The sequence below is a fragment of the Myotis brandtii genome, unplaced genomic scaffold (assembly GCF_000412655.1).
Source record: "Myotis brandtii unplaced genomic scaffold, ASM41265v1 scaffold1576, whole genome shotgun sequence".
Taxonomy (NCBI): Eukaryota; Metazoa; Chordata; class Mammalia; order Chiroptera; family Vespertilionidae; genus Myotis; species Myotis brandtii.
In genome coordinates this window covers 37,724-50,322 of record NW_005355734.1, presented here as the reverse complement: position 1 = coordinate 50,322, position 12,599 = coordinate 37,724, and positions in this window count along the sequence as shown.

The window sequence follows — 12,599 nt, the reverse complement described above, 5'->3', positions numbered from 1 at the left end:
TGGCCCCAATCGTGCACCAGTGGGGCCCCTCGGCCTGGCCTGTGCCGTCTTGCAATCTGGGACCACTCTGGGATGTTGGAGAGCCAGTTTTGGCTGCACGGTGGAATGACTGGTTGCTATGACGCGCACTTACCACCAGGGAGCAGACACTCAACACAGGAGCTGCCCCCTGGTGGACAGTGCACTCCCACAGGGGGAGCGCCACTCAGCCAGAAGCCAGGCTCGCAGCTGGTGAGCACAGCAGCGGTGGTGGGAGCCTCTCCTGCCTCCTCAGCAACACTAAGGATATCCGACTACTGGCTTAGGCCTGCTCCCCAGAGTAAGCAGGCCTAAGCCATCAGTCAGACATCCTCTGAGGGCTCCCAATTGCGAGAGGGCACAGGCTGGGCTGAGAGATACCCACAAGTGCAAGAATTTTGTGCACCAGGCCTCTAGTTAGTCATCAGAGGGATTGGATGAAGGAGAGTCTTTAAAATTGTGAAAGCTATTCTCGCCACTGAGAAAAAGAACTTAACACAAGTTCTATGGATGGGCTAGAAGTTTTAAATTTGCATTTGAAGGGCAGCATATTATTTTCATCTTTCAAGCACTTGGAGGTTATTACATCTTTAGGCAACTGATGCTTAACTAAACAATACAGTTTCAGTTCCTGCAATCTTTCTTCCTAACTCAGTGAGCTGATTCCATTAATCATTTCTGGTTTTTTTAGAACTTGTTCCAAATCCCTGTGTGAGTCCCATATTAAGGTAAATAAAGCAGAAAGAAACAAATCTGGTGTCATCAGAGTCAAAAGTTCCAGGTAATAGATTTATTCTTATCCTTGACTCAGGAAGCTACAGCCAGTCCATCAGGGATGATCAGGAGCTTTATGGTTTATAACTCATTCATGGTAGGTATGGGATGAAAAATACCATGTGCTATGGGCTCAGCTCTGGCTCCAGAAAAATCCAAGTTTTCACCCTTCCATGACACATGAAAGAAGCCATGTCTCAGAAGACCAGTCCTAACAATGACAGTCTTGTGGTCAATACTGCCAAACCTTACCCAACTTCTCTCTGGATGACTGTGTTTTTGTTTACTTTCTTTATCTAACCTCAGGAATTAATTCTCTAGCTAGACCTCAAGCCCCATTCTTATATTGATACTTCTATTCTTAAATTTTAAGGCTTATTTTTGGACAAAACAAACACACAAAAATCATAAACTCTCAGCTTATTAAGCACCATGCTCTATTATACCAGTACATATATAATTTAATTTAGTATTCATTGCAAAAACATGGTGCAGGTACTATTTTCCTACTTTTTTTGGAGAAGTTAAATTAACACCTATGTCTAACAACTATTAAGTACCAAATGGTCAATAGGATCTAATTTGTTTGACTCTGTTCTTCCTAATCTACTACCTTGTAGCACCAAATCCATGGCTCACTTTTCATATGCTCTTACCATCCATTTACTTCATGAGGATGGATCCTTTCACTTAGCAAAATGTTTTCAAGTTTTATTCATATTGTAGTATGTGACATTACTTAATTCCTTTTTAACATTAATATTTAACAATTATCTATCTATCTATCATCAGTTGCTTATCCATTCAACAGTTGATGATGGATATTTACTATTAGACTTTTTGGTTATAATTAATAATGCTGCCATGAATGTTTACACCCATGTTTTTGTTGTTGTTGTTGTTGTTGTTGTTGTGTGTGTGTGTGTGTGAGTGTGTGTGAATATGTTTTTATTTCTCTTGGGTAATTTTATGTTTATCCTCATGCCAGTACACAATGATATATATATTTGTCCTTATGCCAGTACATACTGTCTTGATTACTATAGCTCTGTACCATGAAATAAAAAAAAACCTCTTTTTCAACATTGTTTCTGCATTTTCATATAAATTTTAGGTTCAGCTGGTCAATTTCTGCAAAAAAAAATCTAATTGGGTTTTAATTGAAATTGTGTTGCATATGTAGATCATTTTGGAAAGTAAGGCCATCTTAAGAAAATTAAGTCTTCTGATCCATGAATATTGAATGTCTTTCCATTAATTTATATCTGCTTTAATTTTTTACAATAAAATTGTTTTTTAAACTTTATTTCCAGATTGTTCATTGTTAATGTGTAGAAATACAATTGACATTTTTATATTGATCTTATATCCTGTAAGGATCTTGTTGAACTCATTTCTTAGTTTTAATATTTTAATAGATGCTTAAAAATTTGCATATACAAGACCATGTCATATGTAACCCAAAGATATTTTTATTTCCTTTCCAATATGGATGCCTCTTATACCTTTTTATTGTCTAATCTCACCATCTATAAACTAGCACAATGTTAAGTAAAAGTGGCAAGGGTGATTACCTTTGTCTTGTTCCTGATCTAATGGGAAAAATTTAATTTTTACCAATAAGAATGATTTAGCTATGGGATTTTAGAGATGAACTTATCTATCAAAGTCTATTATTTTTAAATTCAGTGTTTTTATTATGAAAGTTTGTTAAGTTGCTTTTTCTGCTTCTATTGAGATGATTGTTTTTGTCCTTTAGTCTATTAACAGTCTATATCACATAAAGTGATTTTGGAATGTTAAATCAATCTTGTACTCTGAGGATAATATCTAGATTTAATTAACATTTTATTGAGGACTTTTGTCTCATAAGGGATATTGTCTTTGGATATCTTTGTCTAGTTTAGGTTTCAGGATAGATTGGCCATAAAAATAAGTTAGGAAGTGTTTTATCTTTTATTCATTTTGGGGGGAAGATTTTGTAAAGGATAGTGTTAATTATTCTATAAATATTTGGTTGAAATCACTAGGAAAACCACCTGGGCCTGAGCTTTTCTTTGTGGGAAATTTTTAAATTACTAATCCAATCAGATTTTCCTTGTGATAATTCTATTCATATTTTTTAGTTCTTCTTAACTAATTTTATGAGATTCTGTTATTGTAGGACTTTGTTAACAACTTCTATTCTTGAGATAGTTGTTCATAATATTGTCTTACATTCTTTAATTTCTGTAGGATATGTAGTTATGTGCCCTCTTTAATTACTAATTTTAGTCACTTGAATCTTTTTTTTTTTCTTGGTTATTTTAGTCTTCATACAATAGGTTGAAAGGGGGAAAAAACAAGTATGTCATAGCTCAAATGCCATAGTCTTCTATTCTTATTAAGATTTAGTAGACTTTCTTAAATGAGTATTTTTCTATTTGCTTTATTCCCTTAAAACAATTTCTAGAGATTTTAAATTATTGTATTTTTAATTTTCTCCTGTTTAAAGGTTTTTTTGGGGGGTGGAGGGATAGAGTTCACTGCATTACTCACTCTATAATTCTCAAAATATCATTCCCTTAAACAGAATTTATTTCATTGATTCATATTGGTAACATTTTTAAAAATACTGAATTTATTTTTTCTTTTAAATTTTATGTTGCACTTAAAATTTTTGCTATAAAAATGATAGTGGCATATTATTAAATTCATTTAAGAATCTGCTCCCCAAAATTAAGTAGAGTATATGTGAATGTTTAAATACATTTACAGAGTTTAATACTTTTACCAGGGTTCTTTTGAATTTAGCTAATATATCATACCTTTTTTTCATTTTTGTTTCCTTAGTGAAGCATATAATTATTCAACACTATTATAGAGAAAAAAATGCTGATATATTTTCTCCTGCAATTTTGGGACAAGTCAAGAATACAATAGTAGGTTACATTAAGATTTTGTTTTTTTAGAAATAGTTTAGGCCAGTAATAATTATTAAAATGGGTGAGGAGAAAAGCAAGTATATAATGGCTAATTTTATGTAAATATTATATAACATATTTGTAGAAAAATCCCCTAGGTATATTAATTATTTATAAATTTATCAGGGCCTCAAACTAATCATGAGCAGCTTTTGTTGTTGTTTTTTGTCATTCTGCCCCCATTCCTCTTTTCACGGGTCTCTAATTTTCTTGTTGAAAGACAGTCATAAAAATTAAAAATAAAAAACATAGAAAAATCAGTGTATTGTGGCTTTTAATGCATATATGAAATTTGGATGTCCCCAAAAACTCCCCAATGCACAGTCCACTCTGCATTCAATTTCTTCCACAAAGTAGCACTGATGGGAACTTAATTCCAATCATTAGAATCAACATAGCACTTTCTTCACTTATTTTCCTATTGCACTGCTGTACCAAATGCATATCCTGAAATAAAGGTAACACTTCAGAATGGGATTGGTTCATAGTGGACACTGTTTGTTTGTTTGTTTGTTTGATTGTTTTTTTCTTTTTTTATTGATTTCAGAGAGGGAGGGAGAGGAAGAGAGAGATAGAAACATCAATGATGAGAGACAATCATTGATCTGCTGCTTCCTGTATGCCCCCTACTGGGGATTGAGCCCGAAACCTGGGCATATGCCTTTGACTGGAATCAAACCTGGGACCCTTCAGTCTGCAAGCTGACACTCTATCCACTGAGCCGAACCAGGTAGGGCTGTAGTGGACACTGTTTTTATTCACATCTGAAAATCCCATATATTTCTGGAAGATTATTTTTCACTAACTTTCTTTAAAGAGAGAGAGGAGGGAGGAGGATAAGGTGAGAGAGACACATATTGCTTTTCCTAGGATATTTGTGATTCTGAATAAAAATTTCAGGCAAAGGAAGGAAAAGTAAGTGTTCATAATTGAAAAGTATCCCCCCAAAGGTCACAAGGTCAAGTCAAAGACAGAAATGGGTAAGAGTCACAGAGGACAAAATACTTAAATTGGGGGCATGACGAATTTTACCTTAGGATAACAAAATGTATATCTTTGTAACAAGTTAAAAGCTCTTTCCACAATTAGAAAACAAAATGAATACCTTTGATATAGAGATTTGCTTTTCATCAGTGTTCCTAGTTTAATTCAATTATTTGGAATCATATGCATGTTCTACATAATATAAAATATTTATATAGACAAAGGATTTGTAACAGATTATCTCTGACAATGGCATGTACCCTTCACTGAAAATCTAATTTCTTTTGGTATTGTTAAAGAGAAAAATTAAACAGATCATTATTAAGCGATTTTCAGTCTGCTTTTGGGAGCCTTTCTTAATGTAAAATTGTGTGGTACTTGTCTCCTTTCCTGACATCTCAGTGGGAATCCTCGGTCAATTGTTGCAATGATTAAATCTCGGTTTGGGGGCATTTGAAACACTTTAAATCTAGACAGAGGAGGACAAGAGAGCCCTCTTAATTAAATAGATAACTTGCAAACAGCAAGGCATGCTTTTGTTTATGGACTTCAGAGAGAATTCTTTGTACATTAGACAAGTCCACATTGTGAAGAACAAAGATGGGCTTTCAAAGGCTTGCCTCCTTTGTGAGAGAAGAAAGAGCATTTTCCCTCTCCAGGCAAATATTTCTAAGAAAGATTAATAGGTGGAGAAAAAATCATCTTCAGGACAGATCAGAGCTGGACCTGTGCTGTCTTTGCTTCTCAGCTTCCTATGTTCCCTCAGAGTGGGCTATGCATGGAAAAGTATTTGCTTTTTTCAAACTTTCCTTTGCCAACATTAATTGACAAATATAGCCACATCTGACACTGACATTTGCAATTTAGTGGGCATACACATTGTATGTGTCCTACCTTGTGTAAAGATTCCCAGCTGATTTCATTTTGCTGTAAAGGATGTGTCTTGCTCTGCCATATCATTCTTTTTCCTCTTCATTAAGTCATTTTTATACCCCCATGCACACATTTTCAAATGCTCTGAAGGACCTTTTTATACAATGCGCCCTTTTTCCTTTCCTCAGTGTGACTTCTCCCAGACTCTACAATCTGACCCAGCATTCCTTTTGACCACACACTTTGTTTCCTTTGCCTGTGAAGATTTTAAGTGTTCTATCTTAAGTCATTTCATATTTCTTTGGAATCTATTAAAAAGAGAGTTTCTCCCAACAAATTTCTGCAACAATATTCTATTTTCAGCTCTCCTAAAAATAACCACCAGCACGGATTATCTCATGTCTGACACGTGAACCTGTACAATGTTTGTCTGTCAGGATTGTACTTTTTGAAATACATTTCTCTCTGTAGAGTTTAACCTACTGCAAAGTAGGCTGTTTGGCATTGCCGTTGAATTTTACTTTATAAATAATACTGATAAATAATCATGAAGAACATGTCTATAGACCAAGGACAATTTACATGGTTTAGAAAGAACTTAGATGAGTAAATAGTGTTTTGAATATATTAAAATCAGCTTATACTCTTTTATTATTGATAAAATAGAATTCTAGGAATTTGAGGAAATTCTAGGAAATGTCATATATGCTCCTAAAAATCTTCCAATCAGAGAACTAAAAAGTTTTCAGGATATACATGTTTATGCAAAACTATTTAGAATTAGAAATAATTTCATTATTTGGAAGTATGTAGCAGACTCCTTATTAAAGAAAATTGGTATAATCTCAGAGGGAAGGCTGGGGTGGATGGGTGGATGGAAAGAGATCAACCAAAGAACATGTATGCATATATGCATAACCCATGGACACAGACAATAGGGTGGTGAAGCCCAAGGCCAGGAGGGGAGGTAGGGAGGGGAGCAGGAAGGAGGATAGGAGGGGGTCATTGGGGGAAAAAGGGGGACATATGTAATACTTTCAACAATAAGGATTTAAAAAATAGGCTAAATCAATAAATAATTGGATACACAAGATTAAATTAAATCACATTTACAAAAGTAATGTGGCCACATTATATTAAGAATAGGGCACATAATCTTATGAGAACAGTGCTAGGAGTGAAGCAACATGTAGCAGGCTCCTTTATCTCTTTTACCTTAAATGAATAAAATGATTTTCACAGGTCCCATCATTGTTTCTCGTTTTTTCTTGGAGATGGGCAATTATCTCAGTAGAAGGAGGCATTTAAACCATCAAAAATATTTTTTGAAACAAATCATTATCAGAAGTAAAACATATAAAACTCTAGGTTGAAGGATCCAGGTACAGATTTGTAAAATAAGAAACAGAGGCTGAGTAAAAAAGGACTAATATTCAAGGTCAATGATTTATATGTATAGTTAGTTCACATGACACTCAGATGTGCAGAGAATACGTATTTTATTGAATTCTTTAAAATTTCTCTGTTATTTGAACCTTTCCCACAACAAATCTTCTGGGTATAAAAAGAAATAATAGGAAAAATAATTTGAGCAAAAATCAATGAAAACTTAGTATGACCCAATAATTTAAACAGGACCTTGAAGTTGAAGCCAGAGTCCTTGAGATAATTCAATCTTAAGTTTTCTTCATTTTCCTATTGCTCCTCTCACAGTTGGCATTGGCGATAAGAGGAAAAGGTTACATGACTTCGAGGCATTAGGAGAAAAGGAATCCTCCCACCTTATTCCCCAGGCTAAGCCTTGGATGCGTACTGTCAAATAAAAACAAATCTGGACTTCAGTAAGAAGGAACTTACTCGAAAGGATTATTGCAATCAGGGGAGGACGGCTATTGGGATGGGCTGGGGGTTGGGGGGGAGGAGGCTATGCAATATGGGAAATCTCCCAGAAGATCTACCAGGGTATCAAATGGCATCAAAAAATGGCTTTTCCTTTGCAAGGAAGAGTAAACAAAACTAGAGAAGGAAAGTGGGATGAGTGATGGTGTAAGAGGACAGTTGATCAGGGAACATTTTCTCTGATGGTCAGCCATTCTCAGGAGAGGTTGTGAAGGAGTCATTCAGCATTTCAACAACCCAAAGTGTAACCACACAGAAACTTCATTTCTTTAGTGTGACCTTGTCTCCTTTCTTTCCTTTTTATTCAAACTGGCCTCATCCAGCACCCTGACGCACCAGCCTCCTTTTCCCTTGCAGGTCCACTCCCTTAATCATGGAGTCCTCAGCACAGATAAGGCCCCGATCAGCATTAAACAATCTTAGGAGCAAAGCCTTGGGTCTACTGACTACAGAGACAAAGTTTCAATCAAACTAAAGGTAACATCTAGGCCTCAGTTGTGTTTCAGTGCCAAGCTCAGAAAAGCAATGAAACCAGAGGAAGCAATACCATGGCCGACATTAGTACCAGATGCACTGATCAATGATCCCCCTACCCAAGGGACGACCAAAATCAGTAGACAACATGACCCTAACTCCCACAGCCACTCGAGACTGATAACTTCCCCCTAAATAACCAATCCCCTGGAAACCATCAGAGGGCTAGGTCTTTGAACATTAGCTCACTTATCTCAGATGCCAGCCACTTCCTAAAAATAAACCTTTACTTTCTTTGGGCTTTGATGCATAGCAGGCAAATGAATCCTTTAGTCTGGTAACAGAAGTGTGTGAAAAAGTTCAGGAGCCTGGAAAAGGATAGAAGACTGACTAAAGCTTCGCTAACTTGCTAAATTAGCAGGCATTTTGTTCAGATTGCTCAGTGGGTATTAACAATGCAACTCCTACATATTTCAGAAGCCAAAGAATGACAATTTGGAGAGTCGTAGTCTGGCTTTGTCAGAGGTAAAATGGGTTACCTGTGAGTTAGTTGTATCTAAGACATAGAGGGAAGAGTGGTTCTTTGCAGACAGACATTTTGGGGAACACAGAAATGTTGGGAAATTTCTTGACTGTTCCTGTGTTTTGGGAGCACAGACTCTGGTCATGTTCAACACTGTCCCCACCAAGTGGGACTTTGCTGGCAATCTCTGCAAATACTCCCGATTGGTGAATTTGCAGTCTTTACTCTCTCAGCCCAGTCAGGGAAGATGTCAGATGTTCAGTTTCCTATTGCCTCCTCTGCTGTGGAAACACCACTGTGAGTATGCTAAACTGATTCTGGTATCAATTCCAAGGTGGGGGTGGGGAGGATTTCCCCACAGATCTAAGCAATTCACTGATACCTGCTGTGTGTCCTACAATTCAGCTCAATTCTGACACTATCTGCCTGGAGATAGTGCCAAGTTCCACACGTTAAGAGCTGAGTCCCACTGGACTTCTTCTCCCTTCAACCACTAATCGAAAGCCCAGGATGTCATCTGTGCTTCTGACCCACCAGCTATCCTAGTAGATGGAAGGTTCCAATAACCCCCTCCTTGGGTTTGATTAATTTGCTAAAGCAGCTCACAGAACTTCTACCTAAATCACCAGTTTATTTTAAAAGGATATAACTCAGAAACAACCATATGAGAAAGATGCATAGGGCAAGGTCTGAGGAAAGGGTAGAAGCTTCTATGCTCTCTCCAAACTCACCATTTTCACCAATTCTATACCTGTTCACCATCCTGGAAGCTCTCAAACTGTGTCCTTTTAGATTTTTCTGAAGGCTTCATTACACAGGCATAATTGATTAATCATTGCCCATTTTCAATTGATTCAACTTGCAGCCCATCTCTCCTCCCCTGAGGTCTGGGGTGGGACTAAACGTTTTTGCCCTCTAATCACAGAGTTGGTTCCCCTGGCAATCAGCCCTCATCCTTAGGTTGCCAAGGTGCTTGCCAAAAATCACCTCATTAACATAATAGACACCTATATTTCTCTCATCACTTAGAAAATTCTAAGGGTTTGGGGTGTGCCAGAAATAAGGAAGATCAAATCTATATTTCTTATTATAAATCACATTATCAAAATGGCATATCCTCACTTCTACTCTAGTCCTCTCACCAGCAGCAATGCCTCAATTCAATACACACACCATCTTATCTAATAATAGACAAAGATTGAAATTAACCATACCTCCGCTATGCCTCCCATTGGCTAATCAGCGAGATATGTAAATTAACTGCCAACAAAGATGGCGGCTAATTTGAATACTGCAGGCAGATCCCTCTGCGTTGCCCAAGATCCTGGCCTGCCGTATCTTGGGCGGGTTGGGCGGGCAGGGTGAGTGGCAGTGTGATCTGTGAGAGGGCACAGGTTGGGCTGAGGGACCCCCCATCCCTGCCAGTGCACAAATTTTTGTGCACGGGCCTTCTAGTGAAGGAATAAGAGTGCAAACTCAGAGAGACAGCTGCCTGGCCTTGCTTATTTACTCTCTTAGTTCATCATGAACCAAATGGTGGTACCCTAACCAGTGATCTTTTCCACAGTCTAAATATTAAAGTGATGAACAGCCTCTCCTGGCATAACATGAACTTCCAACACAATGGCTATCTTAGGCTACACCAAGCATGTCAAACTCAAAGGCTAACATGGGCCAAATAAATGAGGCATGTGGCCCACGGGCCATGAGTTGACATGCTTGGACTAACCAGAGAGACGACGAACATATGATTATTTGGGGGAGGCAAGGAAGGAAGGGAGAGACAAAACGTTTTTTTCAAAGGTATTACCTAATTACTCTTACAAAGAATATATTTAGAAACACAAACTACAAACAGATGTGCTATCTATCAGATTTCAAGTTAAAAATAAGTAACTACAAATAATTAGGCATCAGTGAAGAAAACTGATCAGACTAAAGGGAACTATTAATTATTTATTATACAGCAATAGTCAAAGAAGTAATCAGGCACTCAGCTGGGAACAGCTTTTTGGTAGCCAAGGTATAGAACTTGGAGGTGACATGGGAATTGAACCAACCTGACATCTTGCTAATTAGGAAAAATTCTCTGTTGTAAAAAACAGAGGTATTGACATGGGTGGCTGAGCTTCTTTATTTGATTCTTGTGCTCCCAGGAGAACTGCATGATGTAATCTGCACAAAATTTACCAGGAACTAATAGAGCTGAGAATTCAAAAGCAGAATGGGGGTGGGGGTTCAGCAACACAACTATGTTTTCAGAAAGTATATTTAAACAGGCTTAAGAAACATGATTTTTGTTGTTTTGTTGTTGCTGCTTTTGTTTTTATTTATTGTTGTTGTTTAAGTCACGTAGGATGGAGAAATACAAGGGACAGTGAAGATTAAGATATATTCCTACCTATATATCAGACATGGATAACTGCCCAACAGAAACATGTTGTGGAAGTAAGGAAATTTAGAGTGCAATACCTTTACAGACACTTATTGGTCACTTATGTGACAGGCACTGGTATTATTATTATTTTTTTCCGCAATGGGCCAGTGAGTATATGGATGGTAAAGGAGAAACATGCAGGAAGAGGAAGAGAGAGATAGAAGCATCAAAGATGAGAGAGAATCATTGATTGGCTGCCCCCTGCCCATCCCACATTGGGGATGGGGCCCATAACCCAAACCAGGCATATGCTCTGACCCTGACCGGGAATTGAACCATGATCTCCTGCTTCATAGGTTGACGCTCAACCACTGAGCCACGCCGGTGGGGCATCTTTTTAAGAAATCTTCCTTCTTTCTAAAATGGATATGGACTCCCTGCTAAAATCTTCCCACTGTGTCCATAATATTTGGACTAAAGACTGGAGTCTCCATTCTGGAATTCCAGATGATTCATGGCTTAGTCCTCAGTAACCTTTTAATCACCATATGTTGACACTCTCTGCATTTCAGATTTCAAATCTGTTAAGAATGGCAGGGCATTGATTGACAAGACAACTTAAAATGAAGTGAATTCTAAAAGGGCTAACCATGCTTCTGTCACAGCCTGATGTAGGATATCAAAATGAGCAGCAGCTCATCAGAATGTATGGGCCAAAAGGCACAGGACACCTAACTATCAGCATGCATTCTGCAACTTGGCTCCATTTAAAATGCAAAGTCCTATAGACTCGAACAAAGCCAGAACTCATTGAGTGAGATTTAAGATATGTACCCAGAACACACAAAATGAAATTTTTAGCTGATCACTTAATCTCAAAATAATATGACTACTTACATGGCCACCTCTACTCACAGTTACATAGATACACAATGCTATTTCTTAAATTCCCCGGTGTCACAGGTTGCTAAACTCACCAAAGGAATCAATTAGAGCAGGCAAACATATGAGAAGCATATGTCTCCTGATATTTATGGAATTCCCCTGAGCAGAGCAGTTTCATGAGTCTTTTTCTAGAAAAGCTGTTTGCATTGCACAGGATTTGCTTTTATGCGAAGATCCTCTCTCCGTCATCTCTTCTCTGCTTTGACAGAACATCTAGTGGTTTAACCACGATTGATTCTTGTTTGTTTGTTTTTTTTCCTTAGTAACAAAACCATGAATTTATATAAGGTGTCAATGTATTTAGCAAAAGTATTTCATTTTCAGAACTTTTTCTACTATACATGACTGCTGTGTTGAAAAACACCAAAAAACTTTGATGAAGTAATTTGCAGGAAATCTCTGGAAAGGAGGCTGACTCATCTCATAGGAAATTCCTCTTTGTCCCTGATCGCCTCCTTCTGCTGGCTCCATTTACAACTAATTGACCTTCAGGATAGAAGTCAGCGACTCCATTATATACTATTTAACCTTCTGGAGAGAAGGCACAGAATAACAATGATGAAACAGATACCATGAAGAAGCCAGTGTCCTGATGATATGATAAAATAGCTATCTTAGCCCTGGATAATCTCTCTACTTCACTTAGGTAAGAGAGAACAATCTCGTGTGTGTGTGTGTGTGTGTGTGTGTGTGTGTGTTGTTGATAACCATAGTGATCAGATGGCCCACTCACTGGCCTCTCTTTATATTTCTTTTTTATATTACTTAA